Below are 22,437 nucleotides of genomic sequence, written 5' to 3'. Positions count from 1 at the left end.
CTCAGGCCTGATCAAATTAACAGCACAGCTGGATCTTTTACGAGTTCTGAGAAAACTGGATGACACATTGCATATGCACCAAATCTTGATTCCCCCCTGGTAGGACATGAGCAAATTCTGCAGCTCTTCCCTGGATAACATCCAAGTTGTGCAGTGTGCTGAGCAGAGCCCAGTGGCACAGACAGAGGCAAGCATCTCTGGGTAGGAAAGCAAGGGAGAGTACAGCTTAGAAGTGGAAAAACAAATTCAAATGATTGCTAGAGGATGGTACCACAGGGAAGTGACAGCATTCCACTCTCAGCTTTTTCTGCTGAGAGCACACAAACATATTTTCAACTTATCTTTTTTTTTTCTTTTTTTTTCTTTTTTTCATATGCTTTGGTAGAAGTCAGTTGATGAATATTTTGAATATTCAGAATAAGTCACAGCTGAAACATTTGAAGAAAGGGATGGAAGTTTGATCTTTAGCTTAAAATGTGCAGACTCTGTAAATCAGGTGATCAGTTCACTCTTCAATAATACAAAAAGTTGCATTATGTAGCCATGCTAAGAAATTCCTTCATACAGGATAAAAGCTCAAGATGTCTCTACAGACTAGACATTCTACAGGGGCTTTTATTCCTGACACAATGATTTTTCTATAAGTATTTCCTCTCTGAATTTCTGAACCCTATCTATAATCTTTACCCATTGAAAATATGAAATTATTTCATAAAGCAATATTAATCCCTTTTTCAGTTCTGGTTGGGCTTTTTTTTTTTTGTTTTATATTTTATTAGAAATATTAGATGAAGTCTAGAGATTTTCAAACAGACATTTTCATAATTATTTTCTTTCCATAAGAAGGTCAACTGTGTATGTACTTTTCTATATAAAAATATCTACTTGAAGTATGTCAATGTGATACTGATTCCTAAATGTTGTAGAAATGTCATGGATAAATAATATGATAAAATAATACAATTAAAAAAAATTGAAGACAATATTGTCATCAATATACTAATTATTATTTAATATAAGCTCAGCACACTATTTATCCATGTTCAGAAAAAATAAGTACTCAAAAAAACTTGTAATACTCAAATTAAGTACTCACATACTTTCAACATTTCTCAATACAAGTCAGACTGGGGAGAAATAAAAGAGGGTTTTTTTTACTTTTACTTTCTTTTCAAGAAAAAAAAGAAATATTCTATACTGCTGCTTGTTTTGATCCTTGTATTGAATTTTTGGTGATACTTACACCCTTGTTAGGACATTGAGGAAGAAACCAGTGGCCTGTCTATATTATAAACATGATTCTCTTGGAATAAAGCTAATTTAACAGAAAACTAGCAATCTCATCTCTGTAAGTGTCAGTCTGATATTATCGGGCACTGTGACATTTCTGAGGCAAGTATTGATTTCATTTAAAATCCAGGGAATATAGAGATAATAACCAGTGTCTAAAACTTATAATACAGAATATACTTAAAACAGAATAATAAATAATCCTGAAAGGAGAGAAATACAAGCAAAGCCTTAAGCTTTTCAGAATCTTTGAAAGTTTCTAAGTACCCCTGGAAACTCAATAGACCCTTTCATACATTCCCAGGCTCCCACTGTTTTCTTCTCAAACCCTTTTGTTTAATATTCCTTTCCACTTTCAATCCATGCAGCCAGAGTTCATCTTTGCCTGCATTTTTGAATACCTGAAACAAATCTGACTTGTGAAATAAAACTGAGGACTAATTAGACAGCATCCATATGATCTGACTTTATTACAGAGGTTATTACTGAGACAAAAAACTTTATCGGAATGAGCCTCAGGGGGAAATATCTATTATATTATATGGAATAAAGTCTGTAGCATCACTTAACAGCTCTCTGAGAGGATTTTTCTTGCCTTTTCCCCATCTTAGCTACATTTGGATATGTTGATACATTTTGGTATGTAGAATAATGTATAGGATTTTCTGTTAAAAAGCTAAATTTATAATGGTTTAACGTTGTCAAATAAAGGTTCCAGAAGAAAAATCTAAGAGAAAGAGAGGGAGTTTCAGTATGCCAAAATATAATTCAGTCCTGGAAATTGTTACAGAGGGTAGTGAATGTTATATTTCATTGGCCATAAAATGTAAGCAAGCCTGTTAAATTGTGGATTGGCACTATATGTTTGCATTGTAAAGTGTGCCTTGGTGATTTTGATGTACAAAATCAGACGGGCTTAAGATCAGATGAAATTAAATTATATGTAAGTTTCTCTAAGGTCCATCAAATTGCTAATTTAAATTAGAAGATACACCTATCACCTGTTTTTTTTCCATTTAATGCTCACTTCCAGTAGGACTTTTATTCCAATTATTAGTTACTTACTGAGGGACAATTTCAATAGACTTATTCAAGGCACATAATTTACACTCATATATAAATTCTAACCACCTAACATTCCTAAAGATATTCATTCACTTTCTCAAAAATAATGATATAGATCAAGCACCATTTGAAACTCTGTGCAATATTACAATTTGTAAGGCAGTGCCATGAGGCCATCAGATACTAAAGACTTTTAGGGGACCCAGTGTTCTCAGCAGCTGGAGGACTGGTAATATGCCCTCAATACTGACACCCGTCTCAAAAGACATGAGCAAGCATTCAGTAACCCATCTTAAAGGGACTGAACAGAGCCTGCAGTGTGTGAATTTCTTTGTAATTAAAGAAATGAGAAAAGTACCTTTGAAGATCAAAAGAAAAGATTTCTGTTCTTGATTTAATTGCCATATCTTAGGTATAAAAATTTTCCTTTTGTAAAAACTAAGAGACATGTATCCACTGACTGTCCCAGAATGTAGAAAATCAGTAGACAGAAATTAAATGCATAGGTAATATGGAGTGAGTCTCAACTACTGCATCTAGTAGTTTTACCATTTTTCATTTTCAATTGTGTCATTATCATCTCCAATTGAAAAAAATTGGATGCCCTTTTTTTCTCTCTCAATAACTGTTTTCCTGAAATAAAGAAATTTTTTATTAAGTTTTGCTTTTCCTTTGAGCAGGACATTTCTGCAGTCTCTTTGATGTTGTGTCTGTGCGACAATCTGTAAAGAAAATGTCAAAAAAAATAAAGCAACAATAAATTTTTCCCCAAATGTGCTAACTCTTCAAAGTTGAAAGAGTGGGTAGCTTATTTTAATCGATTTCAGAAAAGAATGTGACATGCAAGCATTAACATTTGAGGAGTAGATCCTGGAAAGAGTCTCAGAAGCATCTGTTTGAATGATAAATCAAACTCTTCCAAAAAACACAATTTTGGTATTGTAGTGTATTAGGAATCTTCATTATTTATTTCCCCACATACCTGTTTCATGAAGATACTGAATTGCCTTGTTTCTTTCGTTTATATATATGTGTATATATATATATATATATATATATATATTTATACACATATATATATAAGATGCACTAATGCACTTTTACTTCATTTACTGCTTTCTCTTTTTTTTGTAATATGTACTTTTAATTTTGACTGCAATCTGTCCATCTGTAATAAATTCAAAAAAATGCATTTTTTTCCAATGCAGTTGCTTGTGGATTGATGTTTTCTGTGTAGACAATAAGAGAGCAACTTGACATTCCTTGCTAAGAAATACAGTATGTTTACCAGCTCTGTATGTCTGCTTTTTCTAAGACTTGGTCTCAAAGACTCATGATTTTTGAAGATGGCAACGTGTTATATAAAGGGCATTGTGCTTCAAGTTACCCAACTATATATTATGCACCATAATATGAATGTGAATCTGCAGTTCAAGGACAGCAAGTATTCAAAGTAGCTTGTTTTGGCTTAGGAATGCTTGTAGTGTTTCTGTTCTTTTTTCAGTATGATGTATAGACACACATTCTAGCTCTAAATGAATGAGATCAAACTCCAAAGTCCAAGGAACACAAAAGTCCAAATGGGTTGATTAATCCTTCCAGAACTGTTTTTTTTTTCTTTTTTTTTTAGTATCTAATTTGTACTAAGAAATGGGACATCTTTGTCGAAGCATAGATTCATGGAATCATACAATGGTTTGGGTTGGAAGGCAACTTGAAGGTCATCTAGTTTCATCCCCTCTGCCATAGGCAGGGACAGCTTTCACCATACTGGATTGCCTAAAGTCCCATCCAACCTGGTCCTGGACATTTCCAGGTACGAGGCATCCACAGTTTCTCTGGGTAACCTGTTCCAGTGCACTGTCATAGTGAAAAAAGTGAACCTAAGTTTAATTGAGGTGAGTTTATTTCATGTAAATAATCTTTTAACACATGAAGTAAAATAACTATGAGTAACTCTAAAAAAATTGACATAATGTTGCAATCCAGTTTTTCTGTAGCCATATAGGGTAAAGTTTTCATGGCCATTTAATTGTCCAAATATGCAGCAAAACCAAAAAGTCCCTTTCAACAACTTTATTCTCAGTAGAGTATAGGAAGAACTAAGTTCTTTACACTCTTAACTCACATGCATGAGTTAAGAGTGTAAAGTCCTTTTGCTTCTGGGCCAAGATAATTGCAAGGTTGAGGTTGTTAGTTATTAGTACAGTCTTAAAATCCAGTAGAGGCCTATTTGCAGCAAAGACCTTTGAAAACTATGCATTTAGGAGACCAAGTTCATGCATGTATCTCTTGGAATAAGAGTTATGCCTTGAATAAAGGTAAGATGCCATTGACCTAATTTAGTCCTCAAAGTTAGATGCCTAATCCAAGCTTGCCATTCGTGCCAACTTTTTCTTCAAAGTGAAGAAACAAAAAGAGATGACATCTGAGAGTGATTCATCCACTCTTAAGACCAACATTTAAGTAGGGTAAGATAAATTGTCCTCTAGAGAAGCCTATCTCCTTCTTTTTCAACATGTAAAGGAGTTAAGTGCCTTAGACTACATGTTTAACTTCTGGACAGTGAAAGATTAGGTAAATTCTACCCTTTTTTCCTCTATGACACATTTTCAGAATTGTTTATTCCTTTTCTTGCTGTTCCCTTCCCACAGGGACTGCACTGATATATCCATCTTTGTATAAACACCAATTCTCTAAGATACTGCAATTTGTTACTGTGATCTTTGAAATATTTTATATTATGTTTAACTTACTGAATAAAAAATTATGCAAGACAACTTTGCCTCTTTTTTCACCTACCTCCTGTCAATGTCTATGGACTTGCATCATATCTTTCCAGAATTATATAACAGTCAGAAAAAGAAACTGAGGTTTAGGGTTTTTTTTTTTGTTTGGTTTTGCTTGTTTGTTTGGGTTTTCTGTTTTTTTTTTTTTAGTAATAAAAAATTACTTTTTATGTATAAACTCCTGTAGACAGAGGAAAGGAACAATATAGAAAAATATCACAATGTAACAGTCAAAACTCCTTGCTTAAGACTTTAGTCTTAAAATTTTGCTGGTAAGTTATATCAGAGAACATGCCAGTCCTCCAACTACAAAATTAGAGACAATGATCGTAGACCAAGGGCCTGTTTGTGTTCCTCCATATGCCAACAGAGGAACAATGGGATTCCATGAAGCAAACAGTATATTTCAGTGATAATAGACACTGCAAATCCCAGATTCCACACCTTACCCTGGGGTTCATTCTGTTCTGTATTAGTGAATTTAACATCTGGAAATATTTAAATCCATCCTTTTTTGTCTCTAGACAAGTCAATGGTAGCTTTGAGTTTTTAGTTAAGATTTTTTTTCAAGAAGAGCCAGTTCTTGCACTGGCAGCGGTGGAATTTCTGGTCTATAGATTGGACTTGAAATTTGGTTTGGAGTATACACAGAGTAAAAATAAAAAAAAAAAATCACAAAAGTACACAAAAAATCAGTAGATATTATTTACTATCCTTATTTTTTAAAACGGTCATACCAAGCCCCAAGTAAACTCAAATGGCCAAAAGCAAATATTTTAATTTTGTTTAATTGCCAGTGTTAATAATGCAATTGCAAAGATTTTCTTGCTTTCAACTGCTTCAGAATTTCACAGTCAATTTTGCTGCCTACAACCAAGCATTATATTTACTCTTAAATAACTATAGGTTTATTGATTTTTATGGGGTAGGGGAGGAACAGGTCTAAATCCAAACTGTTGGTAGCTAAAGAAAGAGCAGTAGAATGTAAAACTGGCAGATGATTTGGTTACATGCAATTCTGAGTCATCAGGTATACCCATTCCCAAATACAGAAGACTGTGGCAAGTTCTGACAACCCAAGTCTTTGTTGAAAATGTTTTCTCCTTTGTAATTCTCATAATGTTATTCCACAGAGATTAATGTAACTGAGAAAGTAAACATCATACAGGATAGGTGGATCTACAGAAAACCCAATGTAAAATAAACATGATTAACACAGAGTAATGAATCTAACAACTCCAAAGAGTTAAGTTTCTTCTTGTTTCCATTTGTGACATGTAATTAAATGCTATCTTTATTGACTCAAAACCAACAAAGGGAAAAGCCAGATCAGTTACTTCTGTCTGTAATGTTTGGTCAACAATATTTCCTGTCTCATTTTGAGCTTAAGGAATCCTGAAGCAAACAGAATTTTGATTAGTCAGCCCCTATACTACTAAATGGTTTTATTATTGTCTCATTTCAGCAGGGGAAAAAGTTTTTACAAGGTCTGGGATATTATCAAAGGCATTCCAGGTGTTGAAGAAAAATTCCCTGGCAGATAGCTTTATGCTGAGACTAATTCTAGTCCTCACTTTCAGCTATTTCAGGAGAAAACTGTCAGAACTACCTCATTAAAATAAAACAATGGAAGATTTTTCCTAACATAACAAAATAAAAAAATAAAAATTATGTGCATGTTTTCCCTTGTAATGTGAAAGTAATTCTTAACCAAAATATGTAGTTTTTGAGTTGCTGTGTCAACACCACAGACATCCCTGTTGCGCTTGCAATAAGCGGAGAAGGATTACTATATAAGACAAGAATAAAATATTTCTCTCAAAGTGCCACCTTCTTTTTCTGAAATAGGTGGTATTTGATAAATATGCAATGTTATTATATATATATGCATGCTAATTTTAATGATATACATATGACCCTGCCAATAAATATGAATCACATGGATGGGAATCCCAAGACTAGAGTGGTGCTCCTACACTCCATGTTTTGTGAGGGCAATGAGACTAAGAAACAAAGGCCAGAGTAGAAGCTGAAGATAGATCAGATGATTGGAATGTTACCTCTGAAGGACTCTCTCTGATAACCTTGAGAATGGTGGGTAAGTTTAAGGTAGAAGGAAGCAAGGAGGGTGGTTGGACTCCACAGAACTGTGTTTCATAATATAGACTGCTGGCATGGTTAATATGAATTAAAAAGAGGGACTGATGACAAGTGAATTTGTTATCTTTATGTGAAATAAAAGATAAATTCTTGGGGAATAAGCTATAGCTCTGGCTGCTCCTTGCCTGAACTGATCTCTTCTGCTATTCTAGCCCATGAGCACCACTATTTTGCTCTAGGGGGCAGAAGCAGATCTACTGGAATGTCTTCTGCAAAGCAACATTTGTAAGGACTCTATAAAAGAAAAATCACATTACTGAGTGAAAAATACATATTACCTTCATAGGTAATTACATTCACATTTTGCAGATAGGTGGTACTTACATACATATGTATTTTCTCCCATGGAAACAGACAAGCTAATAATTTACCTGGGAAAAAATCACCTCAGGAAAAATTGTTTTGATAACAATATCTCCTTTGATTTTTATGAAAATAATAATTTCTTTTTGGATTTAGGTAAGGAACCAAAAATAGAGAATCACATCTCCATGTCTTGTGGAGAACCACATCATTCAGTAGATTGCAAATTCATTTATTAAGCAGGATGGCTCAGATAGAAAGCAACTTCTAGTCAAGTGTTTGTGTCTTACACATCATACACCAGTTATAGTCCCTTTCCCTCTGGCCTGGGCTAGGCTGGCTGCAGGACCCAGGCTCACAGAACACTCTGCTAGGTGTGTCCTTGCCCTTGTTCTGACTGGTGGCCTGGCCCCTGGGCAAAAGGATTTCATCTTGGTCTCAGCCTTTGATGTTAAGTCTGAGGCCCACACAGGATGTGCTGATCTCACCTCCTATGGGGTAATTGTCTTCTCTATTACATTGTAAAGTGGATCATCAGCACAAGCTGCTAATGGCCTTGTTAATCAGGCAGCCTGAGGCGAATCACTTTGACTTTCTCTATATCTAGGGCTGATTAGCAGTTATCACTGTTATCTCCATGGTTTCTCTCATTCACCTTCCCTGGCCCCAAATGTGTTACAAAAGGGTGAAGTCAGCAATAGGCACATTAAAACATTCTTTGTTCTGAGCTGCAGCATGAGGAAGACATATTCAAATGTCTTGAAATGTCTAGACAAACTGCTCAGTGTAAAAAGGTTTTCAAAGAGTTACCACATTTTTGGAATGTAGAGTGGGGAAGGAACTGTCCAGTCTTCCCCTCGTTTCATGCCTATACATACCTCTGCATAATGCAGTGGATTTACTTGACTCATGCTCCTAAGCACAAAATTCCCATTGTGATTTAGCCTATGGCAAAAAAATCAACTGGTATTTTTTTCTGACTAGTTGGCTGATTTGTTGAAGTAAAGGTTCCAGCTTTTGCAACTCACCATTGCATTACATAAATATTTGTTATTAAAATATATTTGTTTACATTTTTCAGATGTAATAATCTAGTAAAACTTGTAAGGCTTGATTGTGAGATTTTTTTAGAATAAAATAGGATCTTTGAGCTTTCACTCTTTTCAGATCTTGTGCTCATATTCTTCAAATAGGAGGCTTCGTCCAAGTCCCAAAAAAGAGAATAAATCCTAGATTAAAAAAATCCAAACCATGAAATTTTTTTCTCTAGTTAATAAGACTGGAAAGCTCTGATGGTTCTGAGGCAGATTTAGGTATAAGGTGAGTTCTTGTCTTCTCCACTACCTGGAAACACTAACTTGCTGCTGCTGAGGAAAGGTCAAAGCACATGAGTTGATATGTGATCCTATCAACTGATGAGTGTCTAGGCAACATTTACCCTTTTGCCCAGTACTGGGAGGAACAAAAGGTTCTTAATATCTCTCCTGCCAATAACAAGAGGGATTGAGGTCTTTTGGAGGAGCTCAAGCACCATAACACTTTATGGAAGCACCACATGTAAGTTTCTTTATATAATTCAGTATTTACTTTGGAAAGGAGTGAAGAAATGAAAACTGATGAAAAAAATATCATCAAGGAAGAAATAAAAAAGTATTGAAAAAACTTTAATTTGTATTCCAAATTAATTCCATCACCAAATTTCTTTCAATGGCCCTACAAATGCTAATAGAAAATGTACAGGAACGGGTATGCGTGGAACCATTTATTTCAGCACTATTGCTAACTGAAAGTTGCAACAAAATGATGGAATAACAGTCTCTGATCACAACAGTAATCACAGAATTGCCATTATATTCCTCCATCCCACTGGTCTCCTTTGAACCCTTTCCTTGCTAAGTCCTGAAGTAATAGGTTCAAGATATTTTTGGCCAGGTGTACATTGTTGCCCTGTACATTTTTGTACTGAATGCAATACATCAGAAACAGGGAAAGTAAAGTTGTCAGGGCAGACTAATGTAACTGATTCGTTACTGTGACCAGCTGTATTGGATGGAAATAAATACAGAGTGGAGGAAGAGGTATTGAGAAGGCTTTCAAATGCCTCCTGATGCTTATAGGACAGGACAAGCTGTACAATTGCAGTGGAAGGCAAGGAAGATGCAACATTCCTCTTTCTCTTTTTTACTCTTCTCCCACACGTTTGAATTCCCATTATAAACTGTGGCATCCTTTTAGGTGGAAACAATTTGTGTCACCTGGCTTCTTCTATGCCCTCTAAGAGTTGCTCTTTTCCTCCCATTACCGTCAGTTTTCCCAGTCAGAAGAATTAGTATAATTATCTCAGTTCACACCTCAGTTCACAGTGAAGACACTCCAGTTTAATGGTCTGAGACACAGACAAACTCAGACACAGTTAAAATTATTTTTCTCATAGTCTCTTTTCTAAAGTCACTGTTCCATGAAAAAAATATTAGAATAAAATTTTTAGCTCTTACTTACCCACTCAGTTCTCATGTTAAACCAAATTTTTTATTATTACTATTATTATTGTTTTTCCTTTTTGCTGCCCACCATCTGATTGTCTCACTGTGTTGCTGACCTCTCTCCCTCAGACAAACTCTCAGATGATCATCATCTTAGAGGCTGAAAAGCAGCACCTCCAGGCTAAATTCTGTTCTCCTATGCAGCTATGCCTGTGTTAGTTTAAAGTCGCCTAATTGATTTTCTGGATAGAGAGGCATTGGAAGTGGCTAAATAAGAAGCCAAGTCTCTCTCAGCCCTTGGCTCCAAATGCTGGTTATTACTGATAAATCATTTCATAAGCTGCTTTCCTTTTTGGATATTTTGCTTGCAAACACGAATCTTGCTTTTAGAAAACTGTAATCAAGTAAGTGCTCTTGCTGCCTAATAGAAAACAGAGATAGCTGCACAGCACAGTCAGTGTAATCTCTTTCACAGTATGCCCTCTTTTAATCTTTTATTTGGTTCAAAGAAACTGCCAGGTCAGAACATACAATTGCTTTCTCTGAAGGAAGAGGTTGCTGAAGGTTTCCAAGGATGACTTAAAAAATTCTGTTAATTACTCTATGCACACATTGTTTTTTTTTTTTTCTTCCTTCCTATGTTAAGAAGAGTGAGTTTAAGACAAAATTTGAGACAATGAGACTCAAATTCAGTGAGACAATGAGACAGTGGCTGGGAAGGATAAGTTCCATGTGGAAAAAGAAACTAATTTTCTGTTGTGAGCTTGATCATCTGAAAGTGTCAGCACTTATGCCTTTGCTACTTATAACAGAAAATTTTTGAAAACTCCAAAGCTGTTTCAGTCTATTGTGAATTTTGGAGTAAGAAAGGATTTCAAAGTTTTTTTCCCCTTAACCTTCCAGCAGTAAACATCTGAAAGCAGAGCCCAATTAACCTAAGCTAAATGTTGTGCAAGCCCATAAAAAGTGGGGACATATTTGCTCAGACATTAGAGAGAATTGACTGATTTTGAGTTGAATATTTATTCTTAAGTATAACAACAACAGCTGAAGCAGTCACTGGTGGCTAGAAGTCTGAATTCCAGAAAGCCTCAGGGCACATTTCAACATGTTTGCATGGACAAAATTCCCATAAGAAGCCATGATAGTTTGTTAATATTTACCTATTCATATATTTCTCCACATTATTTGTAAACACAAATTATGTGACAAATTTTTACAGATGGAGGGATACACTTAACTTGTAAAATAGAAGTAGCAACACATTTATTAATATAAATTAGTGATTTAACAGAGTTTGATGGCAAGTGAAACACTGGTTTAACTAGATTCTATGGCAAGGTACACTAAATTATTTACTGCACAGAGGACTAGGTCAAACAAATCTGTCAGGAAGACCTCTTGAGTCATGAGGTTCAGAAAGGGCCACCTTGTGTTCTAAACACTTGTTTGTCCTTCTCAGGGGGGAGTTTAGGTGTATTTGGATTCAGACTTGTTTACAGAGCTTGATTAATGCTTTATATCAAAAGGATTCCGAGTGGACAATCAATTCTTTATATCACTTAGCTAATGTTTCAAAAATTAGCATGAGAATTTAATGAGAATCTCTTGTGGAAAGGAATCTGTCAGCCTCAATAACCTTTAGAGGCACCACGACTCCAGGGGACATCCTGGTCCACAGCCCACTGCTGTGCAGGAGAGCTCAGGGGGCTCTGTCCATTTTCAATGGACTAAGATAATTGCTTCACTCACATTTGCATACCAACTACAGAATTAATTTCTTCCCAGACTGGCTTGACTGGGCTCTTGACCAGCAACCATGTTAGGGGAGGCACATTGCTCAGATTAGCTCTTTTCTGCTGTGTTTTTACCTGTCTCCCCCAAATCCACTGCAGGTTGGTTACAGCAATCATGGCCAGACCAGACACCTCCAGTACTGCCACTGCCGATTATCACTTAAGTAAAATCGTGTGAAATAAAAAGGTCAGGCTGGAGGCCTGAGCACACCATCACACAAAGAGGCAGAGATATATTAGTGTGGCTATATGCACAAATTAATAAAAGTGATAAGAGAAAACTTAAGTGTTTCCATTGAAAAAGCAGTCAAATTCATTACATTTGGCAATGTAATGATTGTGTGTCATGATGACCTTTAATAGACAGGACTACTAATGAGTCCTGTTTTCTGCATTTGTTATGCTGACTAGAAAACCTGTTGAAATACAAAAGGCATGGCTTAGACTGGTTTTATACTTGATGTTCCATTCCACATAACTCAAGGATTTTAAGAGTCATCAGGTAGCTGCAGCTGAATATATAACAGTACAAAACAGGAAAATTACTAAAGAAAAGTTATTTAACTTTAATTCAGTTTTAAAATTATTGATATGCAATCTATATATCATAGCTGTCTGGAATCTACTAAATTCTCAAATATTTTAGTTTTCTTAAATAAAATTTTATTTATAAAACCAAAGCAACAAAAAGTCATAATCTTTCTCGGCTTTAACAATGAAAAATCACTCTGCCATCTTCAATCAATGTAGAATAAAGTTCTGTTTCATTGAAATGTATGTTAAACATGGACCCAAAGTGTTATTCTTAAGAGGTAAAGTGGTTAAAAACTTTGGTATTTGTCTCAAAATCATTTGTGCTAAAATGCCATTATTTGTTGAGCTCCAGACAGTGGAATAGATACCTTTTTATGGTTTTTATTTTCATGACAATCTAAATATAGTCAACATTGATATCAATATAACTGATGTCAGTATAACAGAAAAGTGAGAGCTTGGTGGATTTGCAATAACTGGGCTCAGGTCTTCAAGCTGAGAATATTACAAATTTCTATGGATATCAGAATTGAGAAAGTCATTTTACCTACCTCTCCTGGTCAAGCTGATTTGATCATTAGAATGGATTAATTTCTTCCATTTCCATGAAGTATGAACAAATGTCTGTGGAGTTGTTTTTGTGTTCTATCTTGCTAAGTGTTGACCTTAGCTTGTCATTCATTTGAACTTCAGGAGTTAAAAAAAATCCAAGACAACATTTAAATACTGGAAGAAAAACTTAGTGTGACTAATATTTTCATTATTCTTTTTAATCTTTAAACTCTTATCCCTTCACATGCTGTTTGGACTTCAGCACTTTTGGGTGCAACACTTCAGGCCTTTGGACTTACATATTGCAGATTGATTATGTTCTCCCTGCTTTGCTCCCCTCCACTGAGGATAAACCTTACCCTCGACTTTTCTCCTGGACTTGCACCCAGCTTTTCCACTTCCTTTCTCACAGGGACCCTGACCCTATTCAGCATTGATTCCTCATTTACATTATCTTCCTTTTTACTGTTTATATAGTTTTAGAATTCTTCTTTGTGCCCCTTCTCATCCCTTGTCAGATTCAGTCCCAGGTAGACCTTTGATTTCCTAACCCATCCCTGCACAATCAGACTGCAGCTTTATATTCCTCCTGGATCACCTGCTACTGCTTGCTCCTCTTGTACATTCCCTTTCAATGTCTGAGCTCAGTTAGAACTCCTTGTCCATGCTGGCCCCCTGCTGCCTTTGCTTTATTTCCTACTTCTTGGAATAGACTGTTCTGAGTTTTCAGGAGGTAATCCTTGGGTATCAACAATCTCTCCTGGACTGCTCCAAGCACACCTCTGAATAGTCTGAAAACTTCTCTTCTAAAATCCAGTGATCCTTTACATTCTTTGAACATGCTAAGATCCGATTATTGGAAGATTCTTCTACCCAAATTAAAGTGCAAACAAGACCATATGCCAAAGACAATAGTAGATTTTTTTAACAGTAAAATTCAAGGTAGAGAGATAGAAAGAAATAGAAAGGGGACAGGGAGGGAGAGAGACAGATGGCAGAAGATAGTCACTGTGCATCTACCTACATCTCATTTGTCCTTCTTCATCCTGGGCTTCTTTGGGGGTACCAAAGTTGATCGAAATGCTTCATTAATTATACATGCTATCAAGCAATGGAATTAATGCTCTTTGGCTGCACAGTTCTCTTATTCTATTGATTAAATGATTCCGTCACTTATAATTTATTAATTCCATGCTTCTCTTTCTCTTCTTTTGTGTTGGTGGTTTTCTTTGAGTCGGTGGACTGTGGTGGAATTCCTCCTCTGATGGAATTCCTCCTCTGCTGGAATTACCTTTTATTCCATCAGACCTGATTTGAGCATGCTGAGTTGGCTTTCTTTGTGGATTCTTTGTGTCAATTTTCAGTGCCCCCCCAGATTTTTTTACCTCTCCCTAGGTCTGAGATCACACCTGGGTAATAGGACCATCTTTATCTTAAATTCCCATCAGACTGCTTACAGTCCAAATTCTAGGAATCCACTGAAGCATATTCAGAGTGGAGGAGCAGGAGAGGGGGACATAAGTGGCCACAGATGCCACTTGACCCATAACTTGGGGAACTTTGTTTGACCAGGATGCTCAATGCTTATATGGGCAGTAGTTGCCACAGTGGGAACTCTTGCCTGGATGCATTACCCAGGATGTGCCAGCCAGACCTCCTCAGGCCTGGAATCACTGCCATCCTGCTGCTCCTCTCTGTGCTTATCTCATGGCAAAATCCTGTGACAGGCTACTGTCACCGACATGTTCTATGAAAAATCCTTTCCTTAGGATTTTTCCCCTCCTGAGAAGCTGAGAGGCCTCGGGAACAAACTGTAAACAATTCTTATCTGCTGCTGTGGAATGCAACAGGGGGAATCTGTGATTGGCCTCATCAGGCTGTTTCCAATTACGGGCCAATCACAGTTCACCTGGCCGGCCGGTCTCGGTCTGGGAGAAGACCTTTGTTATTCATTCCTTTTCTATTCTTAGCTTAGCCTTCTGATGAAATCCTTTCCTCTATTCTTTTAGTATAGTTTTAATATATTATCTATCATAAAATAATAAATCAAGATTTCTGATACATGGAGTCAACTTTCTCATCTCTTCCCTCATCCTGGGACCCTTGTGGACAATACCACAGGCTACTGCCAAGTCGTAACTCCAAAAGTAAGATCCCAAAAGATGATCACAATTAGTGTGGCAGTGTAGGAGTAGATCTGTGTTGTGAAATGGTTGGTGTTGAGGACCTAACAACAACAAACTACTAATTTTGTGGGGTTTACTTCAGTCTACGGCTATGATTCAGCAACTGCAGTGAGTCTCCCAGTGATATGTACTCCAATGTCTCAAATTTCTGCAGTCAGAATGTAAACTAGAGGATGGCAAGAGGGTAAAATTGAAAGATTCTCTTCAAAACACTCTCCCAATCTGAAAACATTAACATCCCAATCTGAAATAAAACGTTAGCATGGATCCCCTAAAGTCCCTAATCTTAGAGATTCCTAAGTTTCTTTAATACCTAAAACTTCATCAGTAAATTATTATATTTCTCGTCATCACCTCACAACTACTGAAGGCTGTTTAATTCTAGCAGGCTGAAAAAAACCTCGAAAACTTCAATATACTTATTTATGAGCACACATATTTAACTAGACCATACAAACCACAGCAAGGTGGAAATCCATTCTTCTTAAGTCAGTTCCTGTATTTCAGCTGCTGGAGAACTTACCTGAGTTTCAAGTGGCTTTGTAATGTTGCTTTTGTCCAATTACAAGTAGATTGGAAACTCTACTTTTCAGGATATTTCCTAACAATCAAAGACTAATTTCTCACACATTTTCAAATGCAGAAAATTGAAATTACTTTTTTTTATACTGGACTACAATGAATCTAGTTGCCCATTTTGTTCTCAGGACTTACAGAGGTGAATTTTCAAGAGATGAACTTGAGAGAACCTCACAAAACACAAGAGCCATAAAAATCTGTCAGCATCAGAATGGATCAAATTGAATCCAGGCTCCTACACTTGCAGTGGATAAGGCAACAAAACCAAGAGAGCTAATGCCTTTCATATTCCAAATAACTTCCCATGTTGCACACCTGTTGATGAAAAGGTAAAAACAGACTCAATAAAATTGGAGAACTGGCTTTATTACTTTGGTGAAAACTCACCACTGAGCTTCCTATCTCCAAAAAGGGGTTTTCATAGTCTAGAAAGATTAATGTAATACTTTTCTTCTCAGTGTTTTTTTAGCAGTAACTACATATTTTGGGAACTGGATCTTTAGGGGACTCTATATTTGCCTGTTAACACTCTGCTTTCATTAAAGTGCCTAGACCAATTTTGGTAATTTGCTGTAGCAGAAGATTAATTTACACTGGAACATAACATTTGCCTGGAATTTTAACTGTTTTAATTATCTAGTTCCAAATGTTATTTTTCCTTTCATGGATGCATAACGGTGTCACACACCCACAAAAAGCTCAGCATTTATTAATCAACCAGCAAATATCTAATTTAGATGAAATTTATTGTTGTTATCATGGGTTGAACAGTCAGAAAGTTATTAAAAAGCTCTTTGGAGTGCAAAAATTGAGATGTTCAAATGACCTCATTGCTTCAAAATTTTATTTTAAACTATTAAAAATCTACCATCACAAATATTGTTTCTTACCTAATACAGATTTCTATAGAAAAATGAAACACTTGTGCTACAATTCTACTATGAAATTGGTATTCTTTTGTTCTAACATTTCACAGAGCTAAGTAGGAAAGTTGCACCCAAGAGATTCTGACTTAGTCAAATGCAAGTAAAAACAACCAGGCTACTAACAACTGTCTGTGATTACAGAACCATTTCATAATGAGTTCTGGCAGCATGGATTTAATAATAGTGATGTTCTTATACTAAAACACCTGTCTGATCTTCAATACTTCTGAATGTTGAAGTGTTATTATTTCTGCAAATGGAGTGTGAATTAAAATTTAAATTATGAGGTTTTTAAAGGATGCCATGCCTAACAAAATGAGCATTCAAATCCTTCAACACTTTATCCACCACCACCTCCTAAAATAATCCCCAATCCCATTTCAGAATGTGAAGTTTTCATACATGGAATTTGTCCTTTGCATTTGATAGCAACACAACAGTGGAAGTAAAATAAATAACAATCCTTTATCTCATTTTTAAGCTTCTCACTAAAAGTGAACAGAGGAAAAAAGCCACCAACAAAGGTTATCATGGTTGACCATTGCCCAGAGTGACCAGAAGCAAAAACTGTGGACTAGAAATTTCCCTGGCTATTAACATAGGCATATATCCTGGAGATGGATTTGTAAATGTAACCATTAGAAGATTCAGAAAGAAAAATATTTGAGAGCAAATTGATGATGAAGTCACAGGTGTGGATTTTTGAGCAAGATAGCACCAGTGTTGTTTTCCCTGTATTCAAGAGGAATAAATTTTTTAATGCAAGATTACATCCCTATAACTGGCTTTTGAAACCAAAATATTTTATTAATATAAAATATTTTTGAGATGGTAAATATTGACTGTAAAAGAGTCAATATAGGGCTAAGCCTGAAACAGTATTGGTTATCTGAAATTATTATTCTAATATTAAACTGCAAATGAACCCAAGATTTAAGATTATAGGTACTGTAGAGCTTGTGGAAAATGAGATCAAGAGGAGATTAAAGCTAGCTATAATGAAGCTGCTCTCAGTTCAGAAACCATTAATCACAAAGAGCAAATAGTCTGTAAGCAATTCATACCAGATAATATACTATTATATTTATAAGAGTAGAGTTAAAGCACTTTTGGAAAAAAAAGACTATTTATCCATTAAATAAAAATATTAGCTACACTACAAAAACTGTCATAATAAGCAGGTCGCAAATTATTAAAATTGGTTTATATCTTCACCTGTGGAACCAGGAGAGGAATCCAGATAGCTGACAGACAAGCCCTCCTATTTGGATAAAGATCTTGCCCGTTTTGTGCAGCACTTTCAGCTGAAATAGTTTATCAATTGATAGGTCCATTTGAGCAGCATTAAAGCTGGGTCCTGGTATACCTTTGCAGTCATGTAAAATTTACACTACTCGACGGTTTTCATTAATTTTCTCTCAGTACTTCTGTTGAACCATGCATTCACATAAAAAAAAAATAAATCCTTTGTTTTTTGGTCTACTTTAAGAAGGCTTTCATAAAAATTCTGTGATTTTCCCTCATTCTTTAAAGGAGGCATGCTTTTCTTTGTTAAAGCAATTGGAAATTAAATTGTGTTAGGCTTATTTTTATGTTTATTTTTATGCTGCTTCTAAATGGGCTTCATTCTGAGTAGCAAAACATGATAAGACTGGTCTTATCTACTGATAATACAGTACTGAACCTATCTATAACCTCTGTAGATATATGAATCTCAGCTAAAAAAGTCAAATTCTTTCTTTTGTTTTATCTGTGACTGATTTAAAATCTTTGCCTAAATACTTTTGTGAGCTACGATGTTGTAATTATTGCCGTTAAAAAGCTCAGTCAAGAACAGAATTCCATTGAGCTGGTAAGAAAGACCTATAAATACTCATATTGCATTTTCTAATATTCTATATTTTTGGACCAAAGAAACAAAAAGAGCTGGAGGGTTAGATAATGTAGTTTCAATATTGTCTATTTACAAGCTGTCAAACAGTTATCGTTTTGAGGTTGAGACTTTTTTTTTTCAGCTGAGAATTCATTAATCCTAACTTGCACTTAATATGCGGGCTCTGTAATGAGGATTGCTGAGTGAGACTTACGACTGTAAAAAGCACTGAGCAGTAACAAATCGTGTGTCTACTCTGTCGTTGTCACCATGATTTGTGTAATGCAAAACCTGTACTAATTTTTAGCTAGATGATTTGAGTCCTCAGAACATCAAAAGTCCAGTGAAGGCGACGGACTCAAACATTACATTTGACAGGTTTGCTTGGCTGCTAGCTCAAATCTGACTAGACCTCAGTATAATGACAGCAGCTGTATTGCAGACACTGGTGAGCAAGGTTCATACATATCCTTCCTGCTGTCCAAGAACATTTTGAGACTTGTCTATGTGAATCCAAGCTGTCTGGAAAAGCATGGGCTCAGCTGTGTGCAGTGTACAGTAAGAATGCAGAAGAATCCCAGACTGTAATATAGTAAATCTGACGAGGGAACAGTCCACAGCTCTGATGAGAAGAGTTGAATTGATAATTTGCTTCTATTGAATGAAGTAGGAGGTTCTGTGGTTAAAATAAGGATTAAAAATACATCAGTTTGTAGCCCAGAAGCCACTGTTTTTTTAAAATAACCAAGAGATAAATAATTATATAAAAGAATATAAAAGATGCTTTTGTTTGCAGCACGGGCTAAAGGCTTTATGTTCCTGGTTTGGCTCTTACTGCCTATGGTCCATACAAGTGAAAAGTACCACAGAATCTCAGTCCATACAGGGACAAACTGACTATTCCAGATTATTATTTAGGTATAAAAACTAAAAGAAAGAAACAAAGTTCTCCCAGGAATGTACAGATGGAGGTGAAAAGACTAGAATTTAGACTGTAATACAGAAAATGCTGTATTTCATTAAATACTTACAACATTGATATTGTTTTCAGTTATTGCTCTAAAAAGAAGTTTACTATTTTACATTTTCTCATGTTGGGTATTGTGACTTCATTTTCTGCTGTTGTTATGCTTCAGAGTCTGCAGAGAAATTGAATTCCATGAAAAAAATACAATTATAAAGTAAACACTGCACTAAAATTTATTCATCTTTGACATTTCTATTTCATATCTTGCTCAATAAATTTATTGACTCATTTCTTGGCACTCCCAGTAAATAAAGTTTTATTAGACATTGAAACTCATTCAAAGAGGTAAGAGAAAAATGAACTACATAACTGAAAGAGTGGGTTTACTGGATGACAGTCAGGTATGGTTTTAATCTGATTTACCCATCTACCCTTCCAGAGAAAAAATAATCTCATAAGTGGATGAAATGTAAACCTGGCAGTTTATGTTATTTATTACAGATTTCTCACACAAACTGAAAGTTAAGGTTAAACTGAGATATCAGGTCTTTGTTTACACATTTTCACAATATCCAGAGAAAAAAGCTGTTATAATACTATTTTTTCTGAATAAACAATTTTTCAAACAAAACCCTAGAGCTTTCACCTCTTTGTGTGATACGTAAGTTTTTGTTGAATATTTTTTCACTCACACAGGATAAATATAAATTTTTGGTCAAGCTCTTGAAATTAAAATTATATATTATTTCATCAACATGTATTACATAGTTGTTCTCAATCACTTATTCAAAGACTCTGCTCATAGAAAATATAAAATCAAATACCCAATCTCCCCCATTAAAACCAAAACAGAAATGGTAACAAGACTTACCAATCAAATGTAAAATATTCTTTAAATTTATAGCAGTCTGTAATGCATAGTACATGTACTTTAAATATACAGTGTGGCTCATACTAGAGGTGGATAGGAATTATTGCTGGAAAATTCCTAAGTTCTGGTTCACAGATTTCTGTTGCCTATTTCTGCTGCCTTATTTTAATACAGCTCAATGCATCAGACATAAGGCTCTGACATGGAAAGTTCCTTGGTGGGTTTTCTGATATAAACACTGATATAACCATAACAAGATTGGGTGGAATGACATCTTCTTCCTTCTTTTCCATGTCACAGCCTAGATCCTGCATTCACTTCACAGGACTTGCTTCTGGAAAGGACATAGATTCCACAGTGTGCTTTTTTCCATCACCAAAAAGGTCCTAAAAGGAGCAGAACAGGTCAGAGCTTTTTCATGTTAATCTTAAAATAGTATGTTTTTGTTGGTATTTCACTTTGAAGAAACAAATTTGTTTTTATTATTGACTGTGAAGTCAGTAGAGCAGGTTTAATACAGAAGTTTGTTAATTTTAATTGTCTACATATTGCATGAAAAACAGGACTTGAAGTTTTCAAGACAATTAATTTATCACTTGTGGTTCTCTCTGAATTTAATTCTTGACTCTATATTCTGCTTAAAGAAAAAAGAGATCTATTTGCAGGTTGTGTATTAGAACATATAAATAAAACATTTTCTGACTTAAAAATGTATAGAAATATTGCATTTGTAAAAAAATGCAATAATAAAAAGATGTGTAGGCATATGAAGATGCATAAAAATATATCTCTGTATGTATATATGCACACTCATAAGATTTGCATTACATTGATCATATATTTTGTATGTCATATATATGCGTAGCTTTGTTTGTTATGAGTAAAAAGATATCTTTAGCCATGAAAGAGGAAAAAGGCATAAAATGGTAGATTTGAGTGAATTTTCCACAGTGATTCATTGACTAAAGGTTGCTAGAGAGCATAATTGTAACTGAATGAACAAACTATTTTTGAATAAACAGACTATTTTAGGAACTGCAAAATTATTCTGAAACAATATACTTTTACATATACATATTTACATATTTTACATCTTGCCATAAATGTTCATTTGTTCCCTTGCCATCCTTTCAGAGCTATTCCTTTATTAGTTATCATGATTATATTTTATTTAAAATTAAAGCTGTTAAATTTTGCTCAAGGGCCTTCATTCCAGTAATGTCTGCCACAACATTGCTCTGTGAGCTCATGGTGAAGCAGCCTTAAAAGGTGATCTCTAGATACTTTATAAGTTACTGCTTTCCATGGACAAGAACTCTTAGCTGATAGTATAACCTGTGGATCCTATTGCAAAGTGTATTAGTCTGCACCTGCATTTTGTTGGATTCTGACAATCTGACCAAATGATTTAGATTAAATTCTAACAGTAAACTGCCTTCCTTTTTTTTAGTATCCCATTAATCTTTGTGTCATATGCAAATTTAATCAGTTAAGATTTTATTTCATCATCTAGATTGTTTCTAAGAATGTACTGAATAGTGTTGGACCAGGAATCTCTCTCAGGAGACCTTCCTTGGACAGCCCTGCTCATTGATATCTGCCAATAAGACCATTTTAATTCATCTAATGTGTTTCCTCTTGATTAAAATTCCTGCATTATATAAAATTAAAAATGTCATGTGACAGAATTGTAAAAGCCTTAGAGAAGTCTAAAATTGCTGTCTCAACACAGTTGCCAGTTTTGTTTGACTAAACACACTTTTCCATGAGACTTGAGCAGTATTCATGATACTTTTTGGTTTATGTTCTTCAGTGAAAGTGACCTGAAAAGAGGTATTATTTTATCAAAGCAGGCTGAAATATCTTCTACAGCTTCAGTCACTTCATTCATTTCTTTAAAATATATTTCACTGCTTCTTGTTTGTCTCTGAACAGTCCCATAAGCAACAACATGAAAGGATTTTTTTAAAGTCCAAAATATTGTACATACAATGCCAATGCATCTACATACATGTACAGACACATGCACTGTATAAACAACAATCTGTATCTGCAATTCTCTT

Source organism: Serinus canaria, chromosome 4, assembly GCF_022539315.1.
Source record: "Serinus canaria isolate serCan28SL12 chromosome 4, serCan2020, whole genome shotgun sequence".
Lineage (NCBI taxonomy): Eukaryota > Metazoa > Chordata > Aves > Passeriformes > Fringillidae > Serinus > Serinus canaria.
The sequence above is the reverse complement of the archived record's forward strand: the minus strand, read 5'-3'. Positions refer to the sequence as shown.